Source organism: Anastrepha ludens, chromosome 4 (genome assembly GCF_028408465.1).
Source record: "Anastrepha ludens isolate Willacy chromosome 4, idAnaLude1.1, whole genome shotgun sequence".
In the NCBI taxonomy this organism is placed as follows: Eukaryota; Metazoa; Arthropoda; class Insecta; order Diptera; family Tephritidae; genus Anastrepha; species Anastrepha ludens.
Window position 1 is genome coordinate 33,129,532 of NC_071500.1, and position 21,062 is coordinate 33,150,593.

General features: G+C 37.7%; 1 protein-coding gene across 2 annotated transcripts in view; it reads right to left on the reverse strand.

Moving 5' to 3' along the window:
* The window catches only part of LOC128861532 (putative mediator of RNA polymerase II transcription subunit 26), a 273,455-nt gene that overhangs the window by 188,164 nt on the left and 64,229 nt on the right, over positions 1–21,062 (reverse strand). For both annotated transcript variants that reach the window (XM_054099730.1, XM_054099731.1), the window contains exon 2: positions 18,980–19,033. The gene's annotated coding sequence lies outside the window, so the exon portion shown is untranslated. The remainder of the gene's footprint in view (positions 1–18,979; positions 19,034–21,062) is intronic.

Genomic DNA, 21,062 nt, shown 5'->3' on the forward strand with positions numbered 1-21,062 from the left:
CTAAATTTGCAATAAAAGTTTCCATAAACTTAATAAAAAGTATTTATTATTTAGAGGAAGGATATTAAAAGGGGTTATGGCCGCAACTCGAGGTTTCAAAAAATAGACGGAAACCATAACTGGGGAGTCTATAGAAACCATAACTCGCGCGGAAGCATTTTGTCGAGATTAAATAGGAAAAAAGAAAATCAGTAATGGAATTCAAACATAATAGTGCGATGGCATTATATTTGGCTGGAAAATCACAACCAGCTATTGTTCGTGGGCTCGAGCGTCTTAAGGTAAATACAATTTTCTGGAGGTTGTTTTGAAGCCGTGGACAGTCAAACATTTCGGTGTCAGACCGTACACGTTTCAACCGGACTCGACACCGTCTCACAAATCTCGAGTGAACCAAGAATGGTTAAAAAACAGCGCTCCGAACTTCATAGTGTCCACACAGTTGCTCTTAAATTCCCCAGACGCGAATCCGTGACGAATAGATTATTCTCTTTGGGCCATTTTATAGAGCAAGGTCCCAACTAAAAGATTCACCAGTCTCGAGATGCTGAAAGAAGCCATTATCCGCGAGTAGGCCAAAATAACTGCAAGTCACATTCGCGCAGCTGGCGATTCGTTTCTGGACCCTCTCAAGGTCATAGTCAGGGCAAAAGGTGGTCATATCAAGGAAAAGTAAATTAATTCTTAATTTTGTATTATTTTCACACATTTTTCCAAACTAAATTATTGGCCTTTTTATAACACTTACACTTCAAGTGCCGGACCCTGTATATTTATTATCTTAAAATATTCATGCTTAAGGGTACCCGGTGGTCTAGAGCACGAAAATTTCACCTATTTTCACGATTTTTTTTTTTGCCATTAAAAATTTAAAAAACGTTGTTTCAACTTTTCGGGCTTATTAGTACGTTTATTAAGAATACAAAATTTTTGTTTTTTACTTTTGAAACAATATTTATTATTATAAAAATGCCGCTGAAGATGACCCTCTCGAAAAATCGGACCGGACGGCGTAGATGATTTCGAGACTTCTAATCATCTGAAACACAAAATTCAAGAAGATTCTTAATCAGAAAGAGTGCAGTTATGGTCGGAACTAGAACAAATCAAAAAAATGAAAAATTTACCAAATGGCGCACTTTTGAAAAAAAAGTTCGTAAAATCGGGTTTTTTCACTAGTTTTTTAGTTTAAAAAATGGGAAATATTTAAATAAAATTATGATTCTAGTTCCGACGATAGCGATACATGTTGTGAACAACATATTCAAATTTCAAGTGATTCGGTTAAATATATTAGTTTTTTTGTTTTCATCCCCGCCGTGCCGAAAAAAGTCGTTTCGAGATAAATGAGTTTAAAGTTGGAGGTACAGGAGCGCGCGGACCACTCTCTACTTAGTTAAAGGGCTGCAGAAGCGATAATATTGGAAATTCCCGCATGAAAATTTCACAGTATATTTTTAAGATACTATACTTTTGAAATATCGAAAAACAAAAACATGAGTATACGACAACTTTAAAAAAAAAAAAAAATGGCGGCGCCACAGCTGCTCCAACGTGGGTCCTTTAATTTGCGCAGTCGAATGTACAGCCTCTTGCAATCAACTGAAATCAACCAGACAAAATGTTTCATTAAACTAAGTTATTCCGCTTTGCACTTACCTAATTTTAAAGAAAAAAGAAATAAAAATTGAAGTGAAGTGAAAAAGGAAAAAGTTAGACTTTTATAAACAAATTGATCAAAACAATATTTTGAGTGATAATTAATATACAAATTAGAGTTATATTTGACAGCGCGGAAAAAAACGCGATTAAAGTTTTCATTTTCATAAAGTAAAGTTAAAAGCAATGGTCTTCTGACTGAGTGCTTGGACTTGTCTAACCCCCCACGATTTTTTTGCATTTTCATAAAGCAGATATATTCAAAAATATGTAAATGAAATTTTTACTTAAAATCTTGAAAATTGACGAAGTTATACCGAATACAATAAGTGCAGGTAGTGAGTTACAACGGCCAATGAAAACTTTAAACGCATTTTCCTCAAAACGACTTTTCTGAACACGGTGGCCTCGATTTCTCGAAGACTTATGAACAGATTTTATTTTTTGTTTTTTAAGTTTTGTACAGGTATTGGCTACAGTCGTACATAGTCGTTTTAAAAATTCCCGAAATTAATATATTTTCAAGCCTTTTGAAAACAAAAAAAAGGGTAAAAACACAAACTCATTTTTCAAACCTGCTCCATTTTCTCAAAAAAAATTATAAAAAAAAAACTGCCACGTACGATGATAGCCATTGATGTAACAGGTGGCGCTAAAGTAATCCTCCTATCAGAAAATGCTATAAATTTTGCGATTGGCCCCTAATGTCAGTTCCGTTTTGACATTTGTGTAGTAAACACATGCGAAATACACGTTAATAAACAATGTTACGCTACACTGCTCCAGAACGCGGAATATTGCTGACTATTTATTTGACCAATAATCGGTCGGTGACTTTGGCACAACGTGAATTTCGTCGCAGATTTCCTCGCCGTCCAACGCCTACTGGTGAAACACTGCGACGTTTAGCCGCTCGCCTCGAAGAGACTGGCACAACACGAGATGCTGCCAGGCGTGGCAGACCCCGGAGTAGCCGTTCTGCAGAGAATATTGCTGCTGTAGCCGAGGATGTCATGGAAGCGCCGTCGACATCGACCAGACGACGTGCCACGCAAATGGGTATCTGTCGACGGTCTTTGCAGCGAATTTTGGTACAAGATTTGAAGATGTTTCCGTACAAAGTCCAGACGGTGCATCAGCTGTTAGCTGCTGACCGCCAATCGCGTCTAACATACGCTAAAGCCATCCTTAATCACCACCAAGAGGAAGATGATTTTTCATTAAAAATAATCATGCGTGATGAGGCCCATTTCCATCTTAGCGGGTACGTAAATAAGCAAAATTTACCTTCTGGGGCACTGAAAATCCGCGTGTAACCCACGAAGAGCCATTACACCCGCTCAGAGTCATTGTATGGTGTGCTGTTTTCGCTGGAGGAGTCATCAGACCTTTTTTCTTCGAAGACGTCGCGGGCCAAACGGTTACTGTGAATGGTGAGCGCTACAAAGCAATGATCAACGAGTTCTTTTTGCCGCAACTTGATGAATTGGGATTGGAAAATATGTGGTTCCAATAGGACGGTGCAACGGCACACACTGCACGATCGCCTGATTTGGCCGCTCCAGACTTCTTTTTGTGCGGCTTGCAGCTCTTAAATACAATATCCGTCAAGAATGTGAGGACCTATCGCCGGAAGTTTTGGCCAAAGTGATGGAAAATGCCATAAAAAGGGCTCAAATGGCAAACAACTGTGGCGGCGGCCATTTACATGACATCATATTCTCGACTTGATCTAAAAAAAATTAAAAGACCAAATAAAAATAATCCACAAGAAGAATCAAAGTTTTTCATTTTTTTTTAAATTACAGCCAAAAAACATCGCAAGGTTACTTTTGCGCCACCTTATATATATTAAGAATTTTTTTGGTTTTTTGCTTTCATATGATTTTTCACCGCTGTATCGTGGCCACCAGGGTGCATTAGTTTTTTATGACGTCATTGCATTAATAATGCCAACAATTGTAATTTTTAATATTTTTTAATAAACATTTGTGTCAGTATAGTTGAATATATGTTAAATAAATCCTCAAATAATCATCCCCACTTATAAAAAAAAGTTCATGAAAATCACTTAATTTTCACGCGTTCCCCTTAAAACAAGCCTTCTTCTTCGAAAAAATCATTCATAGTATCTGCACTATTTTTTTTTTCTATGCAGTTCTGGCCTCTTTTGCTGAATTTAATAAACGCCGTTCCTGTCTCTTCGCTCGATATCCATCGTACGCCTCTGCGAAAGTCTTATATTCTGAGCCTCGTATTGAATTCAAGCCATTCAATAATTTGAATCCGAATGAGTAGCCATCGTTAAGTATTAAGTTTAAAACATAGAAAAGATATTCTTTAGATTTTAAATAAGTTTTTAAAGCAAAAAAATGGAAAATTGTAAAGTGCTGGAGGAGCTGCCCCTTTAAATTACATCAATTTTATGCCTCCGATGGAAAAAACAGTGTCAATTTTTGGTTTGTATGGAGAATGATGCTCTGTAAGGTATGCATGCATGCATGTAAGTACGTGTATATGTGTGTAGTATGTATGTTAGGCCGGGTCGATTTGTGGGTAGGCAAAAAAATCGCCCATTGCTCTGTGAAAATCATATTCTAGGGATCAAAATACGAAACTTTGCCGAAGGAACCATACCTCTAAAACGAATTCTGATGTCCTCCAATTTGGGTCGAACTTTTTAGTTTCTTTTCTCATGTAAAGGCCAAAAATGGTGATATTTTGAAATGATTGTATGGGGAACCCCCAGGGGAGTTCCAGGGGGTGTACCACTGGCATGGGTGGATCGGCTGTCCAAAGTTAGTGGGGGTCGGTCATACATTTGGACTCGATTGGAGCACTCTAAATGGGTCAAAGTGGGATTATTCGTTCGACCCGCCCTAATGTATGTATATATATATTTTTATGTAAATATAAATTTTTTGAAAGAATGCATCAAGTAAGCACTTTGCTCCCATATATCCTTTATTATATGTATTAAAACTAAAATGTTCTACTTTTATTAAGGGGTTATATACAGTTAGAATTTTCAAAAAATCTATTTCTTTTCTTTTATTTTCTTAATGTACATATATTTAAAAATAAAAGAAAATTTAATATCGTTTTGATGAATTTTTTCGGAGTTATACGCAAATTTGAAAAGGTGTTTCCGAGTGCTTGAAAGTACCAGGCCGGAGCGGCAACGCGTTTTTTCAAAGTCGGTGACCAACATTACTCGAAAACGGCTAAACCTCCTAGTCTTAAATTTTAACACGAGCTTCTTAAATATATATTTTTCTAGTAATTAATCGAAGATTTTTTTTCACCGATAAATATTTTTTTTATACAATTTAAGGCTGAAATTTTGGTCAAAAATCGATTTTTTTGAGAAACCGCCATTTTGGAACTCATTTTGCTTATTCCTTCGAATAATTACTAGATCTAACATTACTTTAACGAAATTTTTTTGGTTTTTTTAATTTAAGAAGACCGAGTTCAGAGCTATAGTGGTCACCGCAAAACTTTTTTTTTTTTGGGATGAGCTCCCGGAGATTTGCTGTAGCTCCTTTCCAAATAAATATTTTTGCTAATACTAAGTCTTAAAATACAGTTGAAAGATAACATAATATGTGCACATCAATTAGATTAATAAATTTAAAAGCTTTCTCAGAAATAATACTAGGAAATTCGCGTTTTTTCGGCCTTCTAACTGAATATATCCCCTTAAATATACAAATTTAATCCAGCGTTTTCTTTGCACGTCCAGTCATGTAATTCGCTTTATTGCCACCTTCAGCTGAAAGTACTCATTTTTATAATTTTCATAATCAAACTTCAAATATTCGAATCACATAAAAACTTTTTAAGATCATTCTCGACTATCACTTGAGGTATATTTCATAGTAAGTAATTATGAGAAAATTAGAAGAGGAAAATTGCGTATCATCTTTTTACCCAAACTCATTACGTAATATAATATGAAATTTCTGAAGAAAAATAACTATGCAGTAAATATTTCCTTGTATCACTTTTTTACAAGCAAAATGCATGTAAATGTCTCTTCACACACATTTGACTGTGTTCTGAAAAATTCTATAGGAATTTTGCTTTTTCAAAAATATTTCAACACTGACTGCAGCGCATCCATCATCGCTCTTTGATGAATTGGCGCGATATAACAATGGCACTGAACGCTAATTAGAAGTTTGCATATTTATTTAAAATGAAAACATATAAAGCTTTCCACACATTTCCCCATGAATTGCACTCATTTCGCATTTTTCATATTGCAATTATTGTTATTACATTATTTTTGCGTCGGCGTTCTGAAGGTACAATCTTGAATGCATTCCGCCATAGTACCAAAGCAGGCATGAAGGTATGTTAGCACAAGTTTGTCTGCCAAGAAAATGTTAAGTGAGTCATTTAAATTTGGTTTTTTTCGGATTTCTGTAAAATTTCAATTGAAGAAAAGTGCATAGGAATGCAGTACTTTTTATACAATATAATTACTAAACAATTTACTGGCGCGAGAAGCAAGATTTATTTATAGGCATTTCGTACAATGACGAGGTATTTTCTTACAAACATATACATATATGCATGTGTCTATATAAATTTAATTACCTTGGGAAATTACAATACCGAATGTTGTTAAGCATAAAAAGAGCAACATCGATTCTAAAATTTAAAATGTCGAAAAAATATTTTGCAATTTAAGCTGAAGTATACAGCGTGCATAGGGTATTTGAGGCCAACTTGAGAGCAGAACTATTTAGCTTTTATATTTTTCGTATTTCTTTCATTTTTTACCATTAGCTGCAATAACCGTCTCGATTCGGATCAAAAAACGATTGCTTTCGCAAATTAAATGCTCTTCACTCATATTGAGCATAACGGTGTTAATCGCAGCCTTCAGAGAAGAAATGATGTTATGAGGATGCTTATTGATTTCACACTCAACTACGCCCTATACCTAGTAATCTGGGGGATTTAGGCCATACGTCAAAGAAATTTTCAGCCACCCAAACTTGTATGGCCATCACTTTGTATGAAGGAGCACAGGAGCAGAGGCTTGCTGAAAGATGTATGGACTATTACTCTGTACTGTGTATTATCAATCCTGGGTTCCATTACTGTCTATAGAACTTTAATATATGCAGCAGAATTCACTCGAAATGCTTGAGTAAAAAGTTTGGTGGCATGACAGTTCTTTGTTCCTCCTCACAACACCTAAAACCATAGCAGTGGCTGGAAATTTCGAGTGCATGACAACAGAAGTCTGTGTAGAATTGGAACACATCCATATGTCATTGTGTCTCATGTTTGCTCCCATATAATCTATCTTCTGCGCATAACGCAAGACTTTTATCGGATATCTCCATTGACGATTCGACGTATAAGACCCTCAGAAACATTAAGCTCCTTCGCAAGGGCTCCCATTGATATTGAAAGGTTCTCGTCAACGATTGCATGCACTTGTTCAATAAATTCGGCATATCTGACAGTATCGGAACCCGCCTCGGGTTTTCTGTGTTTTGCAACAAATTCTGTATCGCCGCCTGATGCTTCCAATGCATGGCGAGGCTTATGAACGAATGAACGGGCGCACTTAAGAAAATTAGAGATTTATTTCTAAATCATGTGCCCGTTTCTGCACGTCTTTTCATTTCTTGAGCTAAGTTGTAGTCCTCCGTGTCTTATCTAAAAAAAAGCAAATAAAAAAATAATGGTTTTGGGAAGTTTTAGCCACATATCTGTATGTCCTCAACTACCGTAAGCAACCTGTATATTTAACTTCATGAATATATTGCTTGATTAATGTTTGCTGTAAGAACTGAGCCCGTAATCCTACCTGCATGACGGATGAAAGTTTGCTAGATCACTGCAGGTGCTAGGTGTTCACACTTTCAAGCTGGTTTCTGAAACTTCGCCTCTGAGTACTTAATATTTAGTTATTTGTTATCTATTTTGTTGCTATTCAGTATTTGAAATTTGAAAATAACGAAAAAAATTAATAAGCTTTAGGTGTGAACCCTTTGAACTTGAGTTTATTGCAATATGACCATCTCAACATTGCTAACCCGCTTCAGCTCAGAAGAAGGCCTAATTTTTGCACGGCATGCTACAGGGTGTCCGGTGGCAGAATTAGGAATTAAAAGCTAATTTAAAAAATAAAATTACAAGAATTGCTATTGAAACAAGTTTTTTTCAATAACTATTACAATGAACACAAGTTCACACTTTTTTCTTGAAATTTTGTTTTAAGTTTTTACAAATATTAAGATAATTTTACATTTAACATTTAGCCACTAAATATTTTAGATAAAAAAAGCTAACGAACATTTTCTGCAGCGAATGCTGATCACCACCGCGCATATTTAAGTACATAACACACATCCACTCAACTTAACTGAACAGAGTATGAAGTACATGGAATACTATTTATTTAGTTGACCACCAACGCCACCACTGTGCTTGTGCGTGTTATATCGGCTATGATTATGAAAGTATTGAGTTTGCAAACTTCAACCATCATCGATATGGAATACCGAAAATTTAATTTTTGTTCTTTTGTTTTTAACCCTTTAATGCCCACACACGAACCTATTTCTTCTAGTTTAGACGTCAGATGAAATACTCACAAGATACCTTAGTAATTTCTTTTTGTGCAAAACTAAAAAAAATGTATAATTTTATTAAATTTTTGATTGCATTAAGGGTGGTCTAGAAATTTCAAAAAATCGATTTTTTGTTTTTTCGATATTTCTAAAGAATATACTGCGAAATTTTCACGCGGAAATTCCCACTATAATAGCTTCTACAGCCCATTAATTAGGTAGAGAGCGGTTCGCACGCTTCTGTATGTCAAACTTTAAACTCATTTATCTCGAAACGACTTTCTTCGGCCTGGTTTTGTCAAAAAAAAAAAAATTTAATATGTTGTTCACAGTTTTTTTTTCCTTTTTCACTCTACTTGGGAGAATAGGGAGGGCCTCGACAAAACTCAGTCTTTCGTTGGTTTCATTAATCTATTTTGCTTTCTGGCATGGTAGGTGATTAGCTTGCCGCTACCAGCCCTAAATAGTGGGAATGTCCACCTGTCGTTGTTTAGCAACAAGGGCTTCTAACTGTTTAGCGCGCCATCTGAGTTTCACTTTTGTCTGTCAGAAGGATCGCACAGGTGGTTGAGGACTTCGCTAAATGTTGGTGTGTCTGCGCTATTAACGCGATAGCCCGCTTCCTATTGCTGGCGCCACTGATGCAATGTGTCTTTTTCTTTGTTTTTTTTCTGCTTGTTTTAGCAGCCACAATGCAATAATGCGCTGACTTTTTGTGCGGGAGTAAGGATTGGAAGGAGAAGGTTTTTGGGGTTGGGGAATGATTTTTTATTTTTTTTATTTTTTAGAAAGTAGGAAAAGTTGATAAGTTTGGACTAGTGCGAGAACCGTGCTTTACGTGGGACTCGAACGCGAGATGGCAGGCTAGTGCACTTACGTTCCACTACCGAGACCGCATATACTCGTATTATTTCAATTATTTCGTACGCTTTTGATTAAAAAACTGATAGAAATTTTTAGCTACAGTCATACTGATTAGTAGAGAAAAGTAAAATTTTTCGGGAGGGTCAACTTCAGCGTCATTTTTTAAATTATTAAAATTAAAAAAAAAAAAAAATTTTTAATATATTAAGTAAATAAATAATCAAATAAATAAATTTACTGATAGAAATACATTTGAATGTCACCAATAATCAAAAGGCATGAAAAAAGTGGCTTCACTTTAAAAATTCATGCAGGGCATTAGAGGGTTAACGATATGAAGGAGTAGATCCGTCTAACCCTGTCAAGCCTGAAATTTACACCACACTGGAATCCTTTCGCTAAATAAGCCACATGGTCAAAAGGGTAAGTGTGCGCCTTCACTTATGCTACAGCTGCCACAAGTAACTATTTATTGAAAAGCTGAATATTTAACACCACATGCACACATTCAAGCGCTTTACTGGTAACTGGCCGGTATTTATGTTGCTGCTGTTGCTTTTTTCTTGTTGTTGGGGTTAGCGCTGACGGTTGCTATTTATTTCATATTTTTACTGCGCACATAAAACAGTTGGAAGTCATCGTCATCGTCGTCGTATCAAATTATTACACGTTATTTTTCAATACAGACGAGACAAGTTTATCCACACACACACATGCACATATATCAATACTCTCGTACAGTGGCATGCAGTGTTGATTTTCTGTTCTGAGGCCACCATATGTTTTGCTCTCTTCCTCGCTACATACTAATATTTCTCGTTGGTGGCATGCTAAGGCGGTCTGACATTGGCATGCAACACTAAACTATTCCTTATCCTGTTGCCAGCGTAATGGCATTTCATGGGAAATGCAATATTCCAGTAAAGTACAACCACAACAACAACTATGCAAAACGAAAAACAGGCTGAGGGTGGAATAAATGAGTAAAATATTTCTTCTACATATTTTTTGCATTTGCAAATGGGTATATGTATATGTGTGTATGTATGTATGTGTATGCATATAGTACATAAATTTATTTGTAATATTGTCCTAAGTTAAGCTATCTCGTCTTGTCTTTGTTGTCTTAGCTGCCATATACTCTTTGCTTCTATTTTCAGTTGGTGCCTGCCTTGGCGGCTTCTTAGCTAAGTCACCATCATTGACTTGTTGGCAAGTACATGCATACATATGCACTTGGCGCTATGTTACGATTCTCTCTTCCCAGTTTCCCTTCACGTCCAACGCAGTTGGGTTGGTGGCTGCTCGCATTTTCATGGTAATTGTAATTTAACGTTAAATCGATGCATTGCGAAACCATAGAAATGTTTATCGTTTAATTTAAAACATAAACATTGCAGAGCAGTGAGTATTTCATCACTTAACCTGCACGGTAAAAGGCGAAAAACAGAGGGAGAGAGAGAGAGTGAGTACAATGTAAAGGAAAGCTAACAGCTGAACAATGGCACTTTTTGTGCAACATCAAATGAGATGCTTTGACCGTCGGTCAGAAATAACAAAAAGAGATGCGTATCTAGCAATAAACAACTCATTTCCACTAAAAATGTTTTTAATTTTGTTCTACGTACTTTAGCCGATGTATTTACAATTGTGGTTGCCGATTGTGGTTGAAACAGTATTTATAAGGTACAAAATCTTTAACTGAAATTGAGAAAGGCAGAAAAGTATGAGTCGAGTATCTCCTTTTTTGAGAAACTTCTGCTGGGACTGAACAGTTTAAATTTGTTTTTGGTGCTACGTATTATAATTAACATTAGGCAATAGCTGCTGTGTACTTGACATAAATTGTTCCTCCATCTTTATAGAGTTTATTGGGACTACAAGGTGAAGTCCAAAATAAACAAGACAGGCGTCATAAGTATGTTTTTGATGGCGCTATCTTTTTAATGAAGTTGCATCCTTAGCAGACTCCCAGTGAAAGCTGTCATTCGGTTTAGTGGAAGCGAAGTTATTGCATCTAAAGTGTCACTATGTTTGTGTCATCACTACAAAAATGAGTTCCAAACAAAGAACTAATATCAAATTTTGTTTTAAAATCAGAAAAACATTTACCGAAACATTTGAATTGATGAAACAAGTTTATGGGGATGATTGTATATCTCGTGCCAGAGTTCATGAGTGGTTTACACATTTCAGAGATGGTGGGGAGGAATAAATGACAATGAACATACGGGCCGGGCCGCCCAAAATCAGTAATCACCGAAAACTCTATCGAAATTGTTCGTAAATTTATCAAAAATTAACCGAAATCATCGCCAAAATTCATGGAATCGAAGTTGAATACCTTCAAAACATCGAAAGGTCTGTGCACGTTTCATGCTGCACAAGTTAATTGAGGACCAAAAATTGCTCAGAATTCAACATTTGAAAGACCTCATTGAAGAGGCGAAAAAAGGAGAAAACTTCCTTTACATTGTAACTGGTGGTGAAATGTGGTGTTTCCAACAGGAACATGCAACTAAGTGTCAAAGTGTCGAATGGAAGGCCTCAGATGAGCCACCACCCAAAAATCGCGTTAGGAGAAGTCAAAAATCAAGTCGATGCTCATTTGTTTTTACGATTCCAAAGGAATTGTCCACAAGGTGTTCGTGCCAACGGTGCAAACCGTCAATTCAATTTTCTATCTTGGCGTTTTGAAGCTTTTGTTGCATCGCGTTCGTCGAATTCCCTCTGAATACCGTGAAGGAAGAAGCTGGTGCTTACTGCATGATAATGTATCATCTCATCGATCCACTCTTGTGACAGATTTTTTGACTAGAAATCGCATTTAAACCATCAATCACTCACCGTATTCGCCTGATAAGGCTCCCTGTGACTTCGATCTATTCGGAATGTAGCATTTAGCCATGAAAGGAAAACATTTTGCGTCCGTAGAGGCCATCCAAAAGGCTTGTACCGACATCCTGAAGGGCAGTCTGGATTCCTGTCAATAAGCTGAAACAGTGTATCGAGACCCTAACTACGAGTATTTTGAATAAATAAGCTCGAAGTTATCAAAACAAAGCTCCTTTCGTTTCTGTTTTAGCTCAGTCTTGTTTATTTTGGGCTTCCACTTGTATGATAGCTGAATTCTGTTTCACCTGCTAAGACTTTCAATGACCTCAGCTAACTAAACGGGGAGTTTAATATTGTGGGTGATATGAAAATGAAAGCCGCCGTAGCTGAATGTGTCACTACCATTCGGTAGGCCGCTGTGGGAAGGGAGCACTAGAAGTTATCGAAAAAGTTATTTCTAATAGCGGTCACCCCTCGCAGACAATATCCAATCCGAATTTATTTCTGTCATTAAAAAGCTTCTCATAAAAAAAAAAACAATCTACCGCTTGGAGATGGCATAAAACTGTTGGTTGGTTGGTTAAGGTGCTGCCTGAGTGACATGCGCCAGACCCAATTAGCACAAAAGATGCTATTTGGATACACCATTTATAGAATCATTGCTTTTCTTAGTCGAACCATCTTGATTTGACTATGAGTCTGCCTATGTCGTCTATTTTCTTTCCTGCAATTTCTACAAAGTTGTTCATTAATAAGTTCCTCAGCATTCTACGTCGTAGAGCACCCAGACTTGGGCTTTCACACAGTTAGTGAAAGACTGTCTTCCTAGAATCCTCTTGATTGCAGCTTCTACATTTATCGTTATACGGCCATCCCATCTTCCTAGCATGGTCTCCGATAGGCCAATAGATGTCTGTTCTTGGTTTTCGTAACAGCCGTCAGTTCTCAACTTGTTGTACTATGCCACGGTTCCCTCCCTATTTTGCAGGTATCGGTGTTGAGCTATCTGTCAACAGTCTGCTTCTAGAATTGCAAAAAGAACTTCGTTTTGTAATCGCTTCGGTGGCAGACCATTGCTATCACTTCGGATACTCTAGAGGAAGCCCACTGTCTAGCCAACTCATCAGCTTTCTCATTTCCTTCTATCTTCCTATGGCCAGGTACCGAGATGAGAGTGATGTATGTCATTCGTGCTAAGGTATTTAATTCTTCTTTGCATTGTCTGACAATTTTTGACTTGATTACCCGTAAAAATACGTGCTTCTGATTGTTGTTGTGGATGATTCCTGATTATCCCTTGTGCCGAGAACCTCTGCTTGAAAGGTGCTAATTATTCCAATACGCCAGGCGGAAGGACTTGGATGTTTCCAGGTATTTCGAATACATATGCGCCGACGCCGCAATCCATCTTGGATCCATTAGTGTAAAGTGCGGTGGGATCTTTCTTGAGGTTTCTCCATTTTTGGAAGAATATCAAGACACACGCCACAAATTGAAGGAGAAGTTGGACAAACGCCTAATAGAAATATAAGAGCCAATTATATACTGGGTTCTTACGGTATCTAAGGACATGCACTTCTCGAAACCATTATTTTTATTTTTCAGATAAGACAGGAGGCCGACAATTTAATTCAAGAAGTAAAGAGACCTGCAGTTATCGTTGCTGTATGCGCAATTCATACCCATTTGGAACTCTCCATTTTTCTTAAGTGCGCCCGTTTATTTGTTCATAATCCTCGCCATGAATTGAATAGAATTTGTTGCAAAAGACCAAAAAAAAAAAAACGAGGAGCGTTCTGTCACTGTCCGATCTTAAGAATTTGTTCAACAATTGCTAGCGATTATTAATGAGAACTCTTCCAAATAAATGAGGGTTCTTGCAAGGGAGTTTAAGGTTTCTTATCCGTCGAGTCGCCAATAAAGATCTCCAGTATAAATCCTTCGCTATTCGCAGAATACACTTCATGTTGGAGTAAACACGAAAGCAACGAGTTATCCGCTCAAAACGCATTCAAAACAAAATTAAACATCTCCTCCTCAGAACCCTGAACTTAATCCCCTAGAGTACTTCACCTGGAACGGTAGTTACACGTGAAAATAATAAGTACCTCATAACACAATTTCTTCTTTGAAAGCACAAGGAGCTTTGATTTGAGCAGGCAATTCAATCATGCGATTTCTATAACCTAACATTGGAGATTATAATTCGAACTGGTAAACCAAATTGACTCAGATATTATTGAACTCAATGAAAATGTTTTTATTAATTTTGCTTTCACCGAGATTCGAATCAACGACCTCTCTGTGAATTCCAAATGGTAATCACGCACCAACCCATTCGGCTACAGCGGCCATTTATTATGAACTGTTAAAACCAAGCGAAACCATCACTGGGGATCGGTATCGACTTGAATTGATGCGATTGAGAGGCATGAGGCATGAAAAAGTGATTCTACAGCATCACAACGCTCGGGCTCACGTTGCCAAGTCCGATAAAATCTACCTAGAAACACTGAAATGGGAAATCCTACCCCACCCGCCATATTCTCTAGGTATTGCGCCATCCAATTATCAGCTGTTCCGATCGATGGCACATGGTCTAGCTGACCAGCAGTTCCATTCATATGAAGACATCACAAATGGCTTGATCTGTGGATAGCCTCAAAAGATGAACACTTTTACCGCGACGGTATACGAGATCTACCAGAAAGATGGGAAAAGGTAGTAGCCAGCGATGGGCAATACTTTCAGTGATTCACTTGTAACCATTTTTTTCAGAACACAGTTGTATATTCATGAAAAAAACAGCGAGAACTTATTTGCGCACCTAATATAAAAGCAATTGATTTCGAATTCTGTAACTTCCAGCAGTTATGATTAAAAAATACTTAAAAGGCCTGCAGATACACCTACATATGTAAGAATTCTAAATAATTACCTAGTATATTTTGTTAATTTAGTTTCCTAAGCTTTAATTTTGTTAATTACTTCTATATAAATACTCTTAGTTCTATGTAGTCTGTAAGAAACTTTGTATTTTTTAGACTATTAATTGAATAAAATATATAAATAAATAAATATATATCTTACACAAATAAATAGTAATAATCTGACCTTTATTAGTATCTATGAAAACTGAAACTTTTTGCGCTAATAAAATATAACTTTTATATTGAAGACGGGGACACCATTGCTGACTACGCGAGAGTGGGTGAAAATTTAATGTTGATTCAATCTCAATCAATTTAACTTCAGCATAAAATCTGCTGAAACTTGAGTTTTTTTTAAACAAACACACTTACTTTTGCTACTTTTTTTATGTGCGTATATATGTTTGAACATGCGTATGTGTGTAGGTGCTTGTCACTCTATTAACTTTCTTCACATTTCTGTACGTAATGACTCACTTAATTACAATGGAGTAAATTGTGGCAAAAGTACTACCAAAAGTATGCTGAGCCAAGCACTGTGGTCTTCAAAATACAGTTAAACAACAGAATTGGGAAATGCAATAATAAGATGCCAGCTGGAGTTTAAAGGACAATCGGCGCTCAAAAGTCAACTAAAGCGCCAACTGCAGCCGTTTTGTGGCTCGTAAGCAATTTCGATTTCGATCATTAAAACTTTTCGCCTTTTCCACCTTTTCGAACACATAAACACATGCATACATATCTACATATGTGTATATACATATCTACATACATACGTATGTATATATTTGTAAGTACATACGTGGAAATTCTGAAATTTTCAGAAAATTGCTGGCTTTCTGCAAGTCTTCCATTTTCGCTTACTTTACACATTCGCTTATGCTTATGGGTATGTACATTTATCTACAGACATACATATATGCATTTGTATGTATGTTTACAATAGCCAGAGCTAAACTGATGCCTGCAATGCCTTTCAACTCTTTAACTGGAATTTTTAAGTTCGTCCATTAATTCGCTTAAGTATTTACTTTAAGTGCCAAAGTGGAGCGAGCAATGCGCGAAAAGCAGTCATTGCACCGTCCCGCAAAAGTAAACAAAACAGCCAGACAATAACCAATAAAATAACAACAACTACATCGGTGGTAGTTACAGGCGGTCGCAGTGCATTACATGGGAAGGGTTGTGGCAGCGCATGATGTTGGTGCTGTTGGCGCTGTTAGTGTCGGTGGTGGCGAGGAGTGAGCAACAGAAGTGGCAACAGCCAGCAAATAGCAACAAAACTTATTATCGATGAAACAAATTGTGCAGCACTAACAAACTGTCCATTAATGTAATCAGCAAAAGTTGTAAACAAACCAGCAACAACTCTTACAGGCTCCCAAGCACTGATTTAACACTCACACATACATATATAAGTACATGCATGCATACATGCATACACCTTAGTGAGCGAGCAGTCGAAAGCCGGTAGTCAACAACAAACCACAATAGCTACTTACAGCTACTAACAGAAACAGTCAAAAGCAACAACAGCCCCACGAATCTGTGAATGAATTTTTTAGCACAGCTGAATATGCCAAATTAGTTTGTTTTGTTGTTGTGCCGTTTTTGTGAAAAAAGATAATTTTTGTGCACGCAAATGAATTAAAAAGCAGTTTCATGTCACGCCCACCTCAACAAACGCAAATTACTAAGCAAAGTAAAGAAATAGCGAATACGCCTGCTTACTGGAATAAATAAGAAAAATTAAAAACTACTGTTGGAAAACAAATTTGAGTTCATCCCCATGGTGCTGGATCATTGTACACGCTCGTTAAATCCGGGCAGAACTTTTTCTTTTCATATTCCCTCAAGGGAAGAGTGGACGGCATGTAACATTTGGAGCCAGGGCATGGCAAATAGGTTTACGGATGGCTCGAAGTTGGACGGAAGAGTTAGTGAGGGAGTATTCTGCGAGGAGCTCCCCATCAAGCTCAAGTTTAAGCTTTCAGACCGCTGTTGTGTTTTCCAAGCGGAAGTAACCGCAATGAAGGAAGTAGTGCATTGGTTGCTTGCTTCTGGAATTCATGTAAAAATTGTAAATACATGCCCCGACAGCCAGGCGGCAATTAGGGCCTTGGGTTCGTTATTTGTGCGTTCAAAATTAGTGGTGGAATGCCTGACTTTTCTCTCGATTGCATCCGAGTACTTCGAGAATAGGGTCACTTGGGTTTCCGGTCACAGTGGCGTATTAGGAAACTGCTGGGTTGATTTCTGGTTAGATAGAGGACCCTGGAGACGGTTTCATCGCAAAATGAGAGAATAGGGGTTCCTTTGAGAACTTGTGGTCTACTACTGGAAAAACGGGTCTCGGGTAAACTCAGCGGACGTTGGGATAGTGAGAAAACGTGCAAAGTCGCAAGATTCTTCTGGTCACGGGTAGATCAGAGCGCTCGTGAGAACTTCTACGGCTAACAAAGCCGCAGCTGTCGAATTTGGTAGATATCCTTACCGGACATTGCCCGTTACGTGTCCATACGGTGAGGCTTGGATGACAAAGAGGAATCATCTCAGCCGCCCTGCTCTCGTCGGTTTAGACATCTGGGCTCTCACTTTTTCGCTACACATGCGAATATTTTTGATTTAAATATCCCACATCTGGTGAAATTCATCAGTAGTTTGAAGCGGATAATACGAACTTTAATCGGCTGCCTAACTATCTATACTTAACTTTTGCTTTATTAGAGTTGGCCCCAATCGTAAGACGAGCTAGGTTTGTTCCTTTCCCAACTACGAAAACCACAGCCTAAAATACACTGCCGTAATCTGGAAGTTTATACATCTTCCTTAGGTCTAGCTCTGGACAGTATATCCTAGCGCCCGCTCCACTAGTCATTTTAGAGCCGTCCGTATAAATATTAGGCGTATTACGTTTGAAGCTAAAACGCTTTTGCCATCTATTTTTTTCCGATAGTAATCTTGAACCCTTTTCTCCCTTTAAAACCGGAGCCATATCGTCTATATTGTTCTAGTTTCCTGCATGAGAGTTTGTTTAGGACGTTTAGGCTTCCAGCAGATTTCCCTTCAAGGTTTCCTGCGAAAAGATCTATCGGTGAACCTTTCTCATAGGTGCAATGTATGAAGATTTTCTAGTCGCGTACCTCCACACCGGAGTATCATAGGAAAGTAACTATCTGATCACTGCTGTGTAACATCAATACATCAGAGATGGGGATAACCCCCAGGTTGCCCCAAGCATCCTTTTACCTGCGTAGACGGCCTTATGGACCTTTTCCACCCGTTCCTCCACATTTCGGGTCCACAGTGGGTTGTTGTCTAGTACTTAATAAAGGTACTTTGTGAGTTGTTTGAGAGTAAACGCAGCGCTACGGGGGTCGTCCACTGCGGGATCTTATAATTTTGTCATGATGTTAGTGATGGTGATAAGAGACTATGGCAATGTCATCCCGCAAGTTTCCAATTAAATTTCTTTAGTATCCCGTTAACCACTAGTGGCCATAGGAGTCGAATATTAAATGTAACCCCAAGGTTTTTTGGCGCTATGTTAAACCAAAAAAATCTTAATCCGAGGTGTCCACTGCAGTATGCAAGCCTGAATGAGAAACTTGCGAGTACACCTTCCGTACACAATAATTATCGACTACTCATTAGTTCGGCTTAACGCCTGTCGAGATATTAATGACGACTTTGAGTGAGAGTTCGACTATAAACTTCTTCAGTGTGAGATTTTTACGACTTTTAGAGAAATGAAGAACGATAAAAAATACGACAGCGCTCACTATTTCAGTCAGTTTAAATCTCCACTCGCTTTGGTATAAGACTGAAATGCATTTGGCACACAGGTAGAGAAACTGCGTGAAACTAACCAAAATCACTTTGGCTGCTAGCAGTGTACTTGGGGCAGGAGGGGCATTGTTAAGCAGCACAAACAGCCGTGATTCCTAACTGTTTTCTAAACGCATAAACAAATTGGGTTAATTGTCAAGATACAGAAACACGTATGGCAACCGCTGGACTTAACAGAACGTCGACGAGCCTTAAACAGTTTTCAAAGAGACTCAATTAACTTCAATTATATAACTAACTTACCAATAAATATGTACAGAAGCTGGTTACTGGAGTTGATCCATTGGTATTCAAAATCTGAAAACATCAGAAAAAATATATTATTTGAAAATGACTTACATATATGGTACATATATTAGCAGATATTTTTGCCAAAGTCGTTTAGTAATGGAAATGTGCTTTATTAGTCAACAACTACTCCCATCCAACAAGTGAGCATAACCGTAATTTTCGAAAAGAATAAAAACGTGATTTCTCTTGCAAATGAAGCAAAATTACTTAGAAAATTCTATACTAAATACAGTGACGCATGTTCAGACATCCAACCTTTGGAGAAGGCATAACATTTCCCAAGGCAGTTGTATATCTTATATATAGCTGATCTACTGGTATCGAAGACAGAAAACAGCATAATTGCAACACTTGCGGAGGACACTGTCCGAAAGGTATCTCAAAAGATAAAAAACTCGCAAAATAAAACTTACCAAACGAGTTAAAAGTGGCATTAAACTGGTTCAAAAAATATAACATAGAAATTAAGGCAGATAAAACAATACAAGGAAACCGCACAAACCAAAGACAACCACTGAACCAATTAAGGTTGGCAATTCCGACGTACATATTGGCACCTCAGCAAAGTATCTGGCCATCATGGTCGACGCAAAATCAAACTGGCAGGAGCATATAAAGAAAAGAAAAAAAAAAACGAAATTAAGTTAGAAACCATTTTAAAAAATTGTACGGACTGCTTAGACCTCAGTCCAAATTAAATTCATTTAACGAAAACTTCACCAATCTGAAAATATGGAATTGACATTCTCTCTGACAGTCAAGCAGCTCTAAAATCGCTGGATAGTTTCGCATTCCAATCAAAGTTGGTTTGGGAATGTTTTAAAATCCTCAGCATCCTAGCATTAAGAAACTCTGTTACCGTGATGTGGGTTCCGGGACATGAGGCGCATGAATGGAATGAAATTTCAGACACTTTAGCGAAAAAAGGGGCAAACACTACCTTTAGAGGTCCTCAACCTTTCTGTGAGGTAAATAACAGTTTCAAAAGTGCCTTTCTACGTAAGCAGGAACAACGAGGCCTAATCGACTACTGGAGAGCCCAATCGGGCATGCGGCAGTCGAAAATACTCATAGATCCAGAACGGATAAAGGCAGAAGCAATTCTTAACCTAAGCAGAAAAGATATAAAAGTTGACAATGAATTACTAACAGGACATTCTAAACTTAATTATCTCATGAAAAAGATAGGTGGGATAGAAAACGATTCTTGTATATTAGATTCTGCAAATAGGCACAAGAAACAGCACAGCACGTTCTATGCGACTGCCCAGCAGCAGCACGACGCAGACTAAATTACCTGGGTAATGGGGCTATAAATCAAAGCCTTCTGGTAGAAATTAAGCCTACAGCAGTTTTAGGATTTATTAACAGCCTAAAACTGTTGGAGTAGGCTACATGGTTGCACAATAGATCTATTCAGGTCGCAGTGCACAAACAGCCAACCAATAACAAATAATTTAAGTATGCCAACGAGTCCAGTGTAAAATAATTAGGACCATGACTGATGCACCTAGATATTCATCGCGTTCTTCACAACGATACTATTAACGAGATAGTACAAAGCGGTTGCAGAGACGCATAAGCAGACTATTGACGCACACAAATCCTATAATGAGAAGACTACTGAGTAAAAAGAAATCTGCCCAAAAACGGCTTAACCGTCATATACCCACCGATCTTGCAAACTAATCAACTAATCGTATTTGTCATTGCCAGTCAGTCATTGCCAATTAAACTAAAAAATGGTCAGGGACATTGCAGTATTTTTCAAACAGAAGTCTTTGCGGTAACATTAATATATACGTTGACAGTCAAGCGGCAATAAAGGCAATAAACTCATATGAAATTTCAACTAAAAAAAATTTTAGGATCAGGGAAGCCATCTGTTGAGTACCCGGGCATTGCTGGAAACGAAAGTGTGGATGAGATTGCCAAGAGCGCTGTTTACATACAATTCGAACAAGAAAACGACATACTGAAACCGTTAAATACGCTATAAATTGGCATCGCTGCGGACAAACAAATACGGATAGAC